The 16,076-nt window shown below is 40.1% G+C and overlaps 1 protein-coding gene across 6 annotated transcripts in view; it reads left to right on the forward strand.

Annotated features, from left to right (window-relative positions):
- Window positions 1-4,317: 4,317 nt before the first annotated feature.
- Window positions 4,318-16,076, forward strand: part of LOC122573519 (nascent polypeptide-associated complex subunit alpha, muscle-specific form-like) — a 329,038-nt gene continuing 317,279 nt past the window's right edge. For 3 of the 6 annotated variants that reach the window (XM_043739967.1, XM_043739968.1, XM_043739966.1), the window contains exon 1: window positions 4,318-7,440. The gene's annotated coding sequence lies outside the window, so the exon portion shown is untranslated. The remainder of the gene's footprint in view (window positions 7,441-16,076) is intronic. The other 3 variants (XM_043739970.1, XM_043739969.1, XM_043739971.1) reach the window with 3 other exon arrangements.

Genomic DNA, 16,076 nt, shown 5'->3' on the forward strand with positions numbered 1-16,076 from the left:
AAATTTGAGATATTTATAAAATATTGATATACATCATAATACCTTTTTTTCGTCTTTTCTTTGTATTTGACTTTACTAGGTTTGCATCGTATATAGTAAAGTTTACAATTAATGTTACGTAAATAGTTGTTTTAACGTCTTTATGCTATTTATTTTATATGTTATGCTATATTTACGTATATTTTTGTAAAAACAGAAGTTTTGCAACTACTTTGATAATTGTTGATGCATAAATCGGGGTCACCCAAAGGTTAGCACGACCCGAAATAACTGGCGATAATTTCTTCAATGCCGTGCCATTCGTTCAAAAAGTAAACAAACACTTATACGTACATGAGTCGCGATAAGTTATCAGGAAGAGTTCGCTTGACTATTCTAGGATTTGGTCATCAACTTGTCAGATATGTCGCGGCATATTTTCACATTTTATAATGACGATACTTCTGTATACTTTCTATTAAATAAAATAAGAATGTATATTATTTAAGAAATTTAAAACCAATAATTCCATACTTTCTACAAGCATGTGATTACAAATTGTATGTAAATATGGATCGTAATATACAAAGTGCAATAAAACTGATTATTTATATTGTTCTCAGGTTCCAAGTAAACGTATATCTATGCTGTTTGCAAGCTTGGATATGTAATTAAGATCGTATGACGTGTTCAGAAAGATGGGAGAGTGCGTGTGTTTCCTCTTACCCAACGTACTGACCTACCCTTGCTTGGTCCTTGAAGTTGTTTCGAGACCCACGACGACGTTTTATTACCCATAAAATTTCCTTTTAAAGAAACGACGCGATAAAGTATTCCGAAAATTTTTATAATCTATACTCGTAGACAGTATTTCTATCTGCAATCCACCAATGTTATAAGTCATGAAACAATTCTTCTGAATTTATCGTATTAAAATCGTCTGGTGATTATTTGACGAAAGCAGTCTTTTTATTGCTCCCAGTATGGATATCTTCGACTTAATCTTGACGTCATTTATAACCTATTACGCGGATGGTCATTCGGTGCTGTAGGACGTGTTCATGCGAATTCAAACTAGTTTCACCACGAAATGGAGTACAAAATGCGGCGTGGAGAAGAATACCCGAGCGAAAGAAGCAAATCGGAATACACCGTTAGAAAGTTATTACAGTTATACGTATATTTAGCACGGTCGACTGGCACAATCGTGGTCCACGACGGTGGACTCGTACTGGCATTCAGCCATTATTCTCACGCATCATCACTATACTATATTATACAATATATCCATTTGCGCGTACAATTCATTTCGTCGTTGCTCTCTCGATTATTATCGATCACTAAACATAACTTTCATCTCTACATTATATTTTGATGCAATTACCGTGTAATTAAATCATACGCTTGTGCGTTAACACTGCGCAAAAGCTTAACGTATCATCGTATCGCGCTCGATACTATTTCTACAACACGATGGTGCTTCCGAGAATCTATCTGCAATGTAATCTGAAGTCGAATGGAATGTAATCTGATTAAATTGTGAACGTATGACGGATAAAAAGAATCGAGCAATGCATTATGCATAATCAAGAGGAGAAAACTCGAAACGCGAATCGTTCAGGGTTTCGCCCGGTGGTCCGCATAGTCGCGAAGTTCGAAGGCTGAGAGCGCGCACTCGCGTGGTTCTATGGGAATGCCGGTTGATCCGATGGCTTGGCAACAACGCGCATGGTACGTCGGTGCACCCGCTGCACGCCAGGCAACGTTGCAATCGTCTAATACACGGGCTAGCGTGTGCACGCGTGGCCGCGTGGATCGTTGTTGGCTACGTATATGAGTTTGCGTATGGACGTGGCTGACGTCGAGAAATCGAAAGAGCGCACCGACCGAGTCGAACGACTGACGAAACGTCTCTGAACACGCGCCATCAGCACCCAGAGCTTTCTCGCGTGTTGCCTTGTGCGTTTGCAAGGCACGCGCTCACGAATCAAGTGCACTTTCAAGGCTGTCGGCAGAAATTTCCTCTGGCCTCGTTTGAAAAACACCCGGGGACACGTGTTTCCGCTTCGATACGTCCCGTTCAGGAATATTCCTGATCGAAGCTGTAACACGATAGGAACTCGGATAATCATTTGCTTCGATGAATTTTTGTAGTCTTATAACTATATATTTTATTCTTCTTATAATTTTATAATATAAATTCTTCGACTAGAATACAGCGTTACATATTAAATATTGACAAGCACGAACAATACAACAATTTAAAGTATAAAATTTTGTAAATTGTTGTAACAACATTGCCTATAGTATTGGATAGTCATTATTAACGTTTAACTGCTACCGCGGGATTTTAGAGTATTAGTTTACGCGTTTATATACATTACATAGACTATGAATCGTTATACAATTATCTATGAGTAATTTAAATGTGCAGAAATGTATCGAATTCTCATAATACACAAAAATGTACGAAATATCCAAAAGTAATCGTTATAATATTTAGATGATGTAACAAATCTGCATTTATGTTCTGTTTTTTAAATCGTATTCATAAAAATTTTTATTTGCATAAACATTTGCAATTACAAGCATTATCACAATTACGCTCGTAGGTAACATATGACGTTAAGACGTTATAATTCATAAGATTAGCTTTTTATTTATTATTTTAGTTTTTGCATAAGATAGTAGAGCTACGATGCGTTGATAGAATAAAGTAGTTAGAAAGTAGCAGTAGACGGCGAAATTGCGAACGTAAGAAGCGTTACGCGATGTTGCGAGAATATGAAGAACATTCCGTGCGGTACATGAAATATCTACGGTTAAGCTCTGACAAGGAATATATTTAATGCATGTCTTTATTATGGTGGCTTTATTCGAGCCTTGCTCGAGATTCAATTGGAGAAAACGAGAAAAGTTCACGGCGAAACAACGTGTATTCGGTGGAGCGGGGGCTTTCGAAACGCTTTGGGCACTTTCATGCATTGCGAAAGATTCAAACTGAGGCCGGAGGAGAATGATTTGGGTCGTGACCTAGATTTCGTATTCTCTGTTCGCTCTTTCTCCGTCTTTTCTTTCGTTTTTGCGCCTTATTCCACGTACGTCGGTTATTTGCGTTGCTACATCGCCGAACACCGTAATTGGCTTCGGTTGATCGCCGGCCTGTTCAGAGTTGTCGATAACCTTACAACTTCGCCAAGTTCAACGCTCCGATAGATCGCACGTAATGTTTCAACAACTTTACTATCGATTAACCGATCGTGATACGATAAAGATGTAGCTTATTATAATAAAAACAAAGATATAACCGTTTGGATGACAAGTTGCACCGAATGATTGCTTCTCATGACGTTACTCTCTTTTTTTTTTTATTTTCTTTTATTCATCTCATTATTTATCGCTTAATCAAACACGCTTGGTGTTTGCGTCGCTTTCCCGCTTTACTCGCGACTACAGAACGAAGACGCACTCTTAAGTGTTTCCCTTTAACTAAATGACTCATCTTTAAGCGATGCTACAAGGGATACGAACGCGTGTCCACGCTTCCGCCGATAATCTTCGCGTGAAATTTGCATTTTGGCGAAATGCCAAATCATTCACGCGTCTTTAGACAGGCGTTCCTCAAAATCGACGCTAACGTCTTCCTATGGGATCGAAGATGACGCGACACTGACGACAAACGATCCCAGTGATTAATGTCGTGCAGTCTCTATTGGCGGCTCTGTTTACCGAGCTCGATGTCGACAACTTGTTGGACATTGGCGTAAGTCGCAACTAGACATGTACAAAGGTTACTCAATGCCTCTAGTTAAATCGTACGTAAGGTTTCGTGTACGTACAGATTGTCGTGCTTCCGATTTCGTAGATAGCAAGAAAAAATGTTACACGCGTGCGTAAAATGTAATTTAACGATTTCGACATAATTATCACGCGCGAGTGCAGCCGGGGGACGAGAAGATTGTATGTAGATTTTAATTCGATGTAATTCAAAGAATTTCACATTGTATTTGGTAACTGTAGCTTCGTATAAAGATCTTTCTTTATTGCAAAAATAAAATATGAATGCGCTAACATTTTGAATTGCTCGTTATTGTGTATATTCGAACACCTTGTAGGTACACTGAATGAAGAGATAAAATGATACTAATTTTGCTGGCCCTTTCTAAAAAGAGAGATTTTTGACGATATAACACAGGAAACTAACGTTATACATCCTCTGGATAGTTTCCAGAGGCAACTAGAATTCACAGTAAAGTAATGATCTCTTTTTTTGGAAACTTTCCAATGTTTCTCCATTATACAATTTTTATATTTCACAATGTCCATGATATTTTACATACGAAGATTTACACGTTCGAATACGGATTATTTTGTAACATATTTAGAAAATCATGTTGTTTATGTTTTTCACCATTATCATTTGTCATTTGCAAGGGAAAAATTAAAATGTAAACTGATAATGATATTAGTGAAAGATTCGTTTACAACCAGAAATCGTTAAAAATAAAAAGATCGACTATTACAGGCTGCTGCACTTCCTTCTTTATTTTTTAGATAGATTCTAACTAATTACAACAATTTAGAGCACACTAGCGTGTAAGCAATGGCGCCATGTTTTTGTGGCTATGTATTTCTGCAATTACTTCTCGGATGGTTAATTTATGTTATATTAATACAGTAATAAGCGTGTCTCACAACAATGCCGGCACATGCTAACCTTTTGTCGGCATCTTTAGTCACTTTTCTTCTCTTCGCTGTTACATACGTCTCATAATAAAGCCGTGTAGTTAACCTATCTCGGTCTTGTATCATTTATCGTATCGTTTCGAGGTAAACAAGTGACATGAGTGTGTAATCGATGCGCGATTAGTATTCGTGGGCAAATGTCTTTACGCATTTGCTGAACAATTTTCTTGGTAAGCGTTAAACATTCCGTCAACTATTCACTAAACTTCTTGTAGTGATTTCTTAATTAACAGCTATATGCCAGTCAATTATCGACGTTCTATCTCATATTGGTCGACAGTACGTAGTTTTAGACGGTAAGCACTATATAGTGTCGCGCGTGTCACTGTCAATATTGCAACTCGTGAGATTCGATGGATTACAGAAACTCAGAATTGAACAAAAAAGTGATCAGATAATTTTCGAACTGGCGAATGAAACTTGAAACATAATCGGCAATCACGTTTGTTGTGTCATTGTTTTAATTTATAAGAACAGAAGCAGAAGACATTCTGATTGATTCATTACTGAAAAAAGTGAAAATCTGCACATTTATGATTTTGGAACAAGAGAAGCTAAGCTGGCTATGTTCTAGTTCCAAAAGGATATTACTCATCCAAACTGGCACTTCAAAACGATATTGATGCACCAAAGGAGCGAAAGATCCTTTTATCCTATTTCTACGAATAAACAATACACACGCAACAATAAGATTTTCATTCGGTCGAGAACTGATTTATTGTAATGCAGCACGATCGATTACGTCTATAGAATCGAAACTGATGTTTAATTACCTATTATCCGAGAGGAAGTAGACGATGTAAGAAACAAGTGATTTCTTAAAATCAATCGGAGCATGCTATTGGAGTCTATCGGTATTCTCGCGCGCGGCATTATCGCGGCGCACGCGGTCGCTCACGAATTCGGAGTAACGTAAATTCCGATAAGTTACCGGTGTGTCGGAAACTTTGGTGAGACGCGGTTGGAGGGAACGATGAAGCACGACGTCGAGGTTGTTTGAGAGAGGGGAAAGAGCGGGAAAGCGGGACGAAGCTCGAGGACTACAGAGAGGAGAGCGCGAGGAGGAAGGTGGGCCGTGAGTTTGAGAGAGGGAAGAGCAAGAGGCAAGAGGGTGGCGGCAACGAAGCTATGACGGGAGGGGAGGGGGTGATGGTCGGGAAGGGAGGGTTAGTGTTCATGTAGGAGGGAGGGAAAGAGCGGAGCGGAGCGCGCTATCGGCGAGCGCCTCGGTTCGGTCGAGTCGGCCGACGTCGGCCTCGATCAGCCGCTCGGCGCTCAGTTCGAGTCGGACCTCCGTCGTAGTCGGATTGTGTCGTTCTGCCGCGCTGTCTCTCTCTCTTTCTCTCTTTCTCCTTCTCTTTTTCTCTCATTCCCTCCCGTGGGCACGCGCGCGCGCGCGCCACTGTGTATGTGTGTTCCTCGTTCTCCCTCTATGTCCCCCTTTTCCCCCGCAACGACAACGAGTTCCGCCCAGTGAAAAAGAGTCGTGCTTTCCTGCAAACAAGACGCGTCCTCGACGGCAGTTGTTTGTTTTCTGGTTCCGCGGTGTCGTGGTGACACAAACAGCAAAGTCGAAGAAGCGAGGGACCGCGCGTGCGGAGGAGAGGAGAGACAACGAGTCGCCGCGTGTACCGTGCCGCTCGTGTGGGTTCCCGTCGTTGTTGTGTCGTTCCCATTGCCGTTGTCGTCGTCAACGTTGTTGGTGCGAATAGTTTCATTCAACGGAAGGAGAAGTAGGTTAGCACACGGTGCCTTCGCGTCACCGCGGTAAAATATACCCGGTTCTCCGACCACTTCTCTCTCTACACCTTTTACGCGAACTCGCGGAGTGTGTACCATCCCGATGTGGTGACGTTTAACCAACGCGTACTTCTTTTACGTAACGAAAGCGCGTTAGAACGCGCGCGTGCGCTCTATATGTAATCCGTCTTCGGTTTCTGTCCTTCTCGTTTGTCGGTTGCAAGCGAGAATCTTCGATCATCGGTAGTACGCCGCGTTCTCGTGTGTGCTCGTGTTCCATCGGATCGGCCGATCGGTCATTTTCGTCTCGTTACCAGTGGCTCTGTGTGTGGATTTCGTGCCGCATTGCTTTCCCGTCTTTCGTCCGAGATACATACTCCGATCGTGATCGCCGTGTAATTCGCTCCGATTTTCGCGCTTTCGACGCAGCGGTTTCTTTCCATTGTATTACAGCTACCGAGTCGGTTCGATACGCGTCGATATCGCATTGGATTCGACCAAGTTCACGGAGCAAAGCGCGCGCCTGTTCCGTGAACAAGCCAGTTTCCATTCAACAACTATCTTAACAGTGTGATCGAAACTAAACGTTCGTGCTTTTACAGTAAGGTGTTTTCTTCGTACGGATACGTAAACCAGCCTGGCTACATATGTACACACAGACATTGGAAAACGGTGCTATTCAACTAGCACCTTCTGCATCGAATACTCTTCATTGATTCAATTTCGTATTGTTTTGTGGTGTTTCGTGAGAGGTGTGTTTGTTCAAACCTCCGAGTGGTGCGACTGTTCTAAGTGTGATTTAAATCAGTGATTTCAAAGAAAAAGCCGATTATATTCGGTAAGCAAAGAAAAAAAGAAAAGAAAAAAAAGTGAAAGTTTTATCAGTGCAGTACTACGCTATTGTGGATTATTGGATATATTATACACTACTCTGCGATCTGCCGACGGAGCGCAACATTGCGGCTCACAATTTATGTGAGTACTAAAATATTGTCTTAAATGTTACTTTCGTGATTACGATCGATACGAGTCACAGTCTGTTGTCAATGTCGCGAGTGCTATCTGTCCTTCGATCAACGACCATTTTGTTACCTCGTCACCTCCCCCCCCCCATTATTCTCGACCGTTTATTTATTTTATTACAATTCACTTTTACGCGAAAATTTCGAAGATTGATAGACATAAGAGAATTTCAAAGAACGTAACCGGATAGAGGGAACCTTCGGGAAATTGCGTCATCGACGAAATCGCGAACGCGTTCGTGTTTCGCTGCGATATTCTCTACGAACCTTTAAAAAACATCGACGCGCCTGAAGTTAGAATCGACACGTCTTGGTTACGTTCATTCTGCATCGATGCTCGGTCGATTCGAAACTGACGCGACCCGATGTCTCGAAAACAGCGACGTTCCAAATCGTCGTTAACCCTGTACAAGGTACGATACAGTGTCTCGGATAATAATTACGGAATCGGTTGTTAGTTAGGTATAGGTAAATTGGCTTCAGTGCGAATCTTGGCAGTTATCACAGGTCTCGGATATTTGGCGACTGTTATAAATTCCACGGCGATGACTTTTCTCTCGTGAATTTTGTTCAGAGGCTGTTTGCAAACAGATTTTCCTCGAGTTTTTGGCTGGACATCGTTCCGGAGAACATCGATCTTTTCTTTTTCCTCGACTCTGATCAACGATGCCCTTGTGCTCATCCGTGTTATTATTGTTCCTCGCTTTCTCAATAGGTACATGTATAACTAACCTGTTAAGAAAAAACACAAAACGTACACTAAAACGGTAACAAAGCGAAATCCCATTATCCTCCTGTGAATTTAACTTTTTAATCGCATTATGCTTTAAATAAAATTCATTTAAATCACAGATGAGTTTTTTTGAAAGACGTATTACGAATGATAAATACCAAGAATAACAAGAGTTCGTCTGCGACGATACGAGCTTGATTTTATCGTCAAACGCATAAACTCGTTAATAGAACAAAGCGTAACGATCGCGCAAATCTGTTGGACGATTAATTTGTTAGTAGATTGTCTACTCGTTTTCTTTTAACAATTGTCTTGCGTTTGACAGTTAACCGGTAATTTTAATCTCGTAGAACAATACGGAGCTCGACGGGACGAAGAAAACGTCGATACCCGTTCGACGATCTATTTAAAATTCTTCGCGCGGAAATGTTATCTTATCGGCAAAAGAATGTTCTGCTGAGAAAGCGAAACTTCGGAAAGTCGTCGCAACCGTCTCAGCCTCTTTTCTTCGTCGTTGTTTACGTCTTTCATCGCTCCTTTATCAAAGAATTATTACCGACAAGTGCAATGCCATCGATGCGTTCCAATTGCGGCGTACTCCACCAGGAAATTGACCTTTCGGAGTTGCTACGCGTTTGTCAATTCTATCGTGCTCGTTCCTTATCGAATTTCATTAAAATTCAGCATATTAATGTGAAAGTAGGATACCTCAAGTTTCTTCAATTATGGCAGGAACAGGAATGTGAAGAGTTTGCTTCCAAATATTATTCTCTCCATCTCTTATTATTTATTATTCATTAAGATATAAGAAGATTCTGTTTTCTTTCAAGTTAATGATAATTGATCTATTTTGTCTATTTTGCATAATAGTTTACCAATCGGTAGTATCGGTAAATTAACAAGTTTCGAGTTATAGATTAGAAACTTCTGTTTTACAATTTTATGTTAGATTAATCACATAGTTTGTGATTGCTTATATAACTTCGTTTTTCATTACCAAAACTGTTAACTGTTGTTATTATTGACACTAACAATTTGTAAGTTATAAATTGTTAAATTTGATCAATAATGTTTGTTTAATTATGCAGTAAATCATTCATACACTACTTTAATTGTAGCCATCTATGTATAATGCATATAGAATCACGTTCTATTGAATGTATCGTGGTTAGTGGGAACAATAGAAAGTGCTGATGAAACGAATAATCGAATATCGTAAAATTCGGTGTAACAGGAAATTTTCGTTAAAACATAAAGCGTGCAAAAAGATATGGCGCGAGTGTTCCGATGAATAGGTTCGGGCTCGTGTGGATGTTTGAAAAGCTTGCATAGAAATGAGATGAAATTGAAGGGTCCGCGATACGCGAACCGGAATTCCAGACTATGTAATTAAATATAAAGGGAACTTTTAATACGTAACTACTGTACGTAGAGAGAATCGTAGGGCGAACCATGTCGCGGATGGTATCCTTTTTCTCTTCTTTCTTTTTTTCTGCTGATGTTTCGTGCAATCGAGCAAGTTTTAACGACGCGCGGGACACGAGCGTTAGACGCAGTTAAACTATTAAAACCGCCGACGATACTTTCTTTTTAATTGTATTTTAACGAAGTCCGCGTGCTCTTTAATCGACATCGATTAACTTTCGAGGCTGTCGAATACGAAGCGTCGCGGAGCATTGTTATTCGACGTTTGTCCCAGCAAAAATGTGCTCGTTCGTTGACCATTCTTTTCGAGTACAATTGAAATATAATTTTAACGAATGTAATAAAATATTAATTGGTCTATAACGGGAAAAGCGTAGATGTATAGAATTTCAGAATCGTGTAAAATATCGAAGAATTAGCGTTTGTTTCAAATATAAATGAGGCTATAAATCTTTAACCAAGTAAGTGGATATAAAGCTTAAGGTCATTTAGCAGGAAGATGAAAAGAACGTTTCAAATAACGAAGCAGATTAAACTCGGCTAAAATACGATCGCGTGAATCTTTTTACATTTTATGCGACATCGTCCATACGTCATTGAACCCTTTGAGTGGTTGCACTTTGCACAAGCAGAAGCTAGGATTTTGAATAATTATTCTCGGAGCGTAACCGTTTGCAAGCAAATTAATTGTGGAACGTTCCGGTAACCTCGTTACTTGTTCCTCGCGTTCTGCCTTCTTTTTCTCTCGCACATCCAAGGATCTCCGTGTACAGGTCGACCGAGACGAGAGTCATAAAACGTTGTAACCGAGAGTCTGCGAAATTATTGAATTATCAACCGTATCGTTTCTTCGTTCGAAGTTCGTACTTTCAGCATTATCGTATTATGCGTGGCGCAGCGTATCCAATGCTGTAATTTGTCATTCGATCTTTCTATCTTGATATTCTTTATATTTTAAATCCAATCGTAAATATTCTTTTTGGTAACTCTGTCTTATTTGATAATCGTGATTATAATTTAAACTATTTGAAGCTCGTAGAATAAGAATTAGTCTATGGGATTAAGAATAGAATACGTAACCTAATAACAAACAGAATAAGAAGGATGAACGTCGCAAGCACGAATGAACGAGCTGTTATGGTCGTAATTAAGCTGGCTTCTAGCGACGACGTCGCGTTTGTGTGCGTGTGATTGAAACGAGCCGTATGTTTCTTATCTATCGCATACACGAATGACGTTAACCTTGCATTTTTATCGCGTACCCCGTGATTAATTTCTCAATGGAAGAGAAGAAAGGAGCAACTGCGCGTCTGTACCGGGCGATTGTTCCGCTGGAAACAATTGGTGACTCGTGTTGCTCCAAATTTCTTTGTCCTTCGACGAAAAGTCTCCACATACTGCACACTGTGAAACATTCGACAGAAAGTACCGCAGTATTAACTCCGTTCCGACAGGATGCGAACAATTCTAACATGGCCACGAACACATTCATACGTACACACACGGACACACTTGTAGAAGGTGTAGGATGTGCATCGAAGGTTTGTTTGAAAAGACGAGCGCAGGTCACATTCTCAACACCTGCTTGCAGATTGTAAGGACATTTTTCTGGCGTCTGAAGAATTTCCCTGGTCTCCTCCTTTCTCCCTTTGCTCTTTCCATACACAAAGAAAACCGGGTTTCTCGAATGTATACGTTGATCTTTGTAATCTTTTATTACACGTACATGTTCGCTCAACGGAATGGTTCCTTGCGCGGTATTAGTGTCCTCGTAAAATATCCACGAAGAAAAAATCGTGACCGAAATGGCAAACGTTAATGGTGTTCCCTTATGACGGTGAATATTTTCCCCTGAAAGCGTCTGACGAGCTTTTCAGAAAATTTCCAATTTCAGTCATGTTATGTTCGTCGCACGTATCACTCGAGGTGAGGTAGTTTCTTTTAATTTTAGGCCAAATCACAGGCAAATATATGCTTCCGTAGGTCGTAGACAAATTGGGTCGTTTATGTCTAAGGACAATCTTGTTACAGTGTTCCAGAGTTGTTGATGTTTTTTTCTTCTATTATATAATCATTTGTCAACTTAAATATTTCAAATTTTTCTCGATAAAGATAAAAATTCGAAGGAGAAAAATTCAGGAGTAAAATTTCTTGGATCGTCGATGAACCAACTCATTATCCTGACGCCTTTTACTAAGCAAATTTTACTAGGAATAACGGGAATGTAAAGTATATTTGTTTGGGATAAAGTCGATTCGTTCTTCGGAAGAAAACATTTGTCAAAAAGCAGATGTGTGAAAATGTGGATAGAAAATGCTATATCGATTTTGAGGATGAGCGTTCCTTCGATGATGTCATCTTCCAGTTTATTGCATAAATCTCGTCGGCTTAGCCCAAGTAATGCTGAACACGCGGCCAAAGATCCTTTTTCCAAATGTATATACGTTCATATCAGAACGTACATCTTCATTCTTCTAGTAACTTCTTTTTTGCATAGAAATGCGCGCACCGCATTTCAGATGCTTATAAATTCATGTGCATGAAAGAGGAAAGTGGTCGTTCGTATTTGCTTTGTAAAAAACGAAGAATTTAGGAAAAGAATATTCTCCATGTTAATTTTCATATTGTAGCGAAAAGGTGTCCATTTTATCTAATTCCGATCATCGTTCAGCCAAATAGAAAACTCGCTTTTCTTGGAGTAAAATTGTAATAAATTAGTTTCGATCTCTTCCAAATTAAGATTCGACCTCAATAATACTTCATTTATCATTTCTACTTTTGCTCGCCTGTATATAAATGTAAAAAAAGGATTATGATGCACAAAGAGAATTGCGAACAGAAGAGGAACGATGGAATGTCCTTGCACGTATCAAAAGTTCAATCGAAGGAGCGGCCGATGGTAGATACATTGAATAATACGTGTTACAGTGGTGTTGTCGAAGCGTTCCATGAAGATCGCTGGAGCGGCTCTTCTTTGTCGTATCCACTAACCTTGAGGTAACTGTCGAGTTGTCGAAGGTTACCTTGATCGGTTCGGCGTAAATGAATCCAACTAATTCGCTCGGAGCAATTGTAGACTGTTTCAACCGTAAGCATTTTCTCTTCGATGCAGGTAGCGAGAAGTTTTTTAAAATTCAAATTAATACACGAGAAACGGTACCCTTCTATTGCGAAATATGTTTTTAATTAAACGTACGCGCGCGCATTTCCTATATAAAATACTCGTAAAGGGTAATACGTCGCAGTAGGAATTCCTCTGTTCGCATTTTTCATATCTCCTGCATTAAAAAATCGTCGAGTGTCGCACGTTTATCGTTGCCGTTCTTTCGGAATTCTTCTGGGAACGAAGCATTCGAGCGGCTCGTTTTTCGAGACGGTCGTGTCCCCTGCGTTCGCTTTGAAAAATAGCCTCGACTTTTCGGGTGATTCACGAGGCAACCTGAACGCCTTGTAAAGAACGACGTGATATTCCTCAAAATTTCTAGAACATCTCCGACCCTCCTCACCGTTGCACGCTTTTTCATTACTGTAAATATAACGGAGATGAAAACATGAAAACGGATGGAGACGGGAAGCGATATCCGCTGGTTTACTCTCCGGTAAAACGCGAGAAACACGCATATATGAGTCCGTTCGCGAGTCGATCGTGATACGATCGTCGATTCCGACGCCCACGATTTTAAACGTTCACCTATACACTTTCTCATTCTAGACGAAAGCACACGAGGATATAGGGACGTTTCATACGGCACAAAGTGAAGCGCGTCGTTAAGCTGTTAAGCAGATCGTTCTTTAATCACAGCAACTTATTTATAATTTACTATTACCTCTGTTATTTGCTTGCAATGGATGGAAGTAAGTCATTCATTTCTTGAGAATCGAATATTAATCGTGTACATATTTACGTAATAAAATCAGTTTGGTGTTTGAAAGACTGAAACAAAGAAATTGTTATTCGAGTGACGACTTAACTGGTCTTGCCCCATTTACATAAGGTTGAAAGCGATATCATAAACGTACATAGCAACGTTTGAGCGTTGCGGAACGTCCAGACGACGGAACAAAAGGAGAAGTGTCGAGGTTGAAAATATAGTATACGATTCATTTTTTATAACCTTTATGGGATAGTAGACGGATTATCATAATGATAGCCAGTTCCGCGAAACTTCTTTTGATCGTACTTACGAGAGACGAAGGCTCTCCATTGTTAAGCGTAGAGCAGATTTATGATGCGATCCACTTTGCCCTCGCTTCTCGCTTCCGGTTATTACGCGAAAGTCGGGCAAGAAAAGCCCAACTAGGGGATATGCCGGTACGGCAATGCCCTGTGGGTGGGGAGAGTTTCTTAAAAGAAGGAACTCGAGTGAACGGATCCAATCTGGGAAGATTCGTTTCGTGTTTTTCATGAAACGCCTGAAACGACCGGGGAGAAAACCGAGGGTGAATTTATTGACCCATCGATCCGATTGTTCGATACTATCTCTCGGTTGTAACGTTGTTTCATCTTCCAGCATTTGTTATTACGTTGTCTTAAATAATTCGGACAGGTTTTGGTTCTCAAATACCGCAGCTTTCGTTCTAGAATTACGTAACAGCCACAATCATTTGTTATCTGGTAATTGATGAAATAATAAAATAAAATGAAATAAGTAAGAATCGTCGAAGAATGAAACGAAATTTATCCGCAGGTGTAATTTTCTACTTTGTAATTGGAAGTTTGCTAAAACAATATTAAATTAAGTTGAAATAACGGGAGATGATAATTTTAAGTTATCTCGACGTGTCAATTCGATGAATTACTTTCGCAAATTACTTTCGTAATCCATTTAACGGAAATACAATCGAAATTTGCTTGATTTTTAATCGGAGGTTTCGTAACAAAGATCCTCGTTTAGCTAGGTAAAATGAATTGTTAACGCCCAGCTTATACGAGATAACGTATTCGTGTCGCTTAATCTCCGGCCGTATAGCTGGCGTTAAACACGACGAGCGTGCGCGTTACACACCGCGTCAGTCCTTATTAACAGAATTCATATTCCGATATTTATAATGTATTCGAACCACCAGAAATAATCCAGGAATTGCGTTCAACCGTTAACTTAATTGCGATCCACCGTGTCAATCCATTAACTGTTTCTCCCCGCGCGTTCTCCGTCTTTCTCTCTGTCTTTCCTTCTCTCTTCTCTTCTCTTTCTCTCTTTGCATGAACGCTATTCATGCAAATTTGCGCGAACACCGTAACAGACGTTCCTCGGTGAATCGTTTCTCTCTCTCTCTTCCTCTCTCGGAATGAACGTTATGCCGGGGAATATAAGCTCGTGCGCGTCTCGCTATCAGTTTCGAAGGATAGGACATAATGGTGAAATAAAATGAGCACGACGAAATAGAACGTCGCAGAGATGGAGACTACCAGATTTATAGTAGGGACGGAACTGCATACGCGCGACTTCCTCTTTTTAGTGTGTATGCTCGTGTAGATGCGTAATAACGTACAGGTACGGACAGGTATGTATTTCGTTTTAACACGGACTGCGCAAGTATTTGTGTTATTTTCTGTGAAAAAGGTCGATATCGAGCAGAGAAATTGTTTACCCGTAAGGGACGAGTATTGTACAGGTGAATGTTTCTTGGGGTCATGGACCTTGTAGGACTGAATTCATTCTAGTGTCATAGCTTTTGAGTTTTGAATAGAAAGAAATCTTAGAACGTAAGGTTATGTAAATGTACGAGCGAGTCAAGAGAAGAATGGTATAGCTGATAATATCTTTAATTTTAGGACACTGTGAGTAAAGTTAAATTCTAGTAGAGGAATTTGTATTCCTTTAATTCGGCCATTCTTCGCCCTTCTTCTTCGCATTTGAAATCCCCTGAGATGTTTTTCTTTCAAATACTTTATTCATTTCAAGTTATATCTATAGATCCGAGGAAAACAGTAAAACATTACTATACGTACTCACAAAGATTGGGAAATTCGTAAAAATTTTGTCATATCGTTTTTGGGAACACCTGTATGTATAACGCTTTTTCGCTAATCTTGCGTGACATTATATCGCTTTTTATATCTATCAGGAGAAAATCCAGAAGGTCATATCGAAACTTGGCTCTTATGGGTGAAAGTAAAATTAAAAGAAAACTGGAAAGTTAGAGTTTGTCGCGCGAATTCTCTCGACAGAGAGTGGATGTTTGGATGCTGGACGATGAACAATGCTTAGTTCGCTATTAGCTCCGTTATGCATTCGCAGTCTATCGTCGAAGAATGTCCGTGAAAAATGGTTCTGTGAGCGTGTTTCGCCTCACGTGACGGGTAGCCGTGACGAGAGCGAACGGGAAACGAGGTCTTGTTGCTTCCCTCCCGTCGAATATACATATTCACCGTGAACCGTGAGCCTTTATCGAGCGCATTGAAAAGTGTTTGGGTAAAGGATCGGCGG

The sequence above is a fragment of the Bombus pyrosoma genome, linkage group LG12, assembly GCF_014825855.1.
Source record: "Bombus pyrosoma isolate SC7728 linkage group LG12, ASM1482585v1, whole genome shotgun sequence".
NCBI lineage: Eukaryota > Metazoa > Arthropoda > Insecta > Hymenoptera > Apidae > Bombus > Bombus pyrosoma.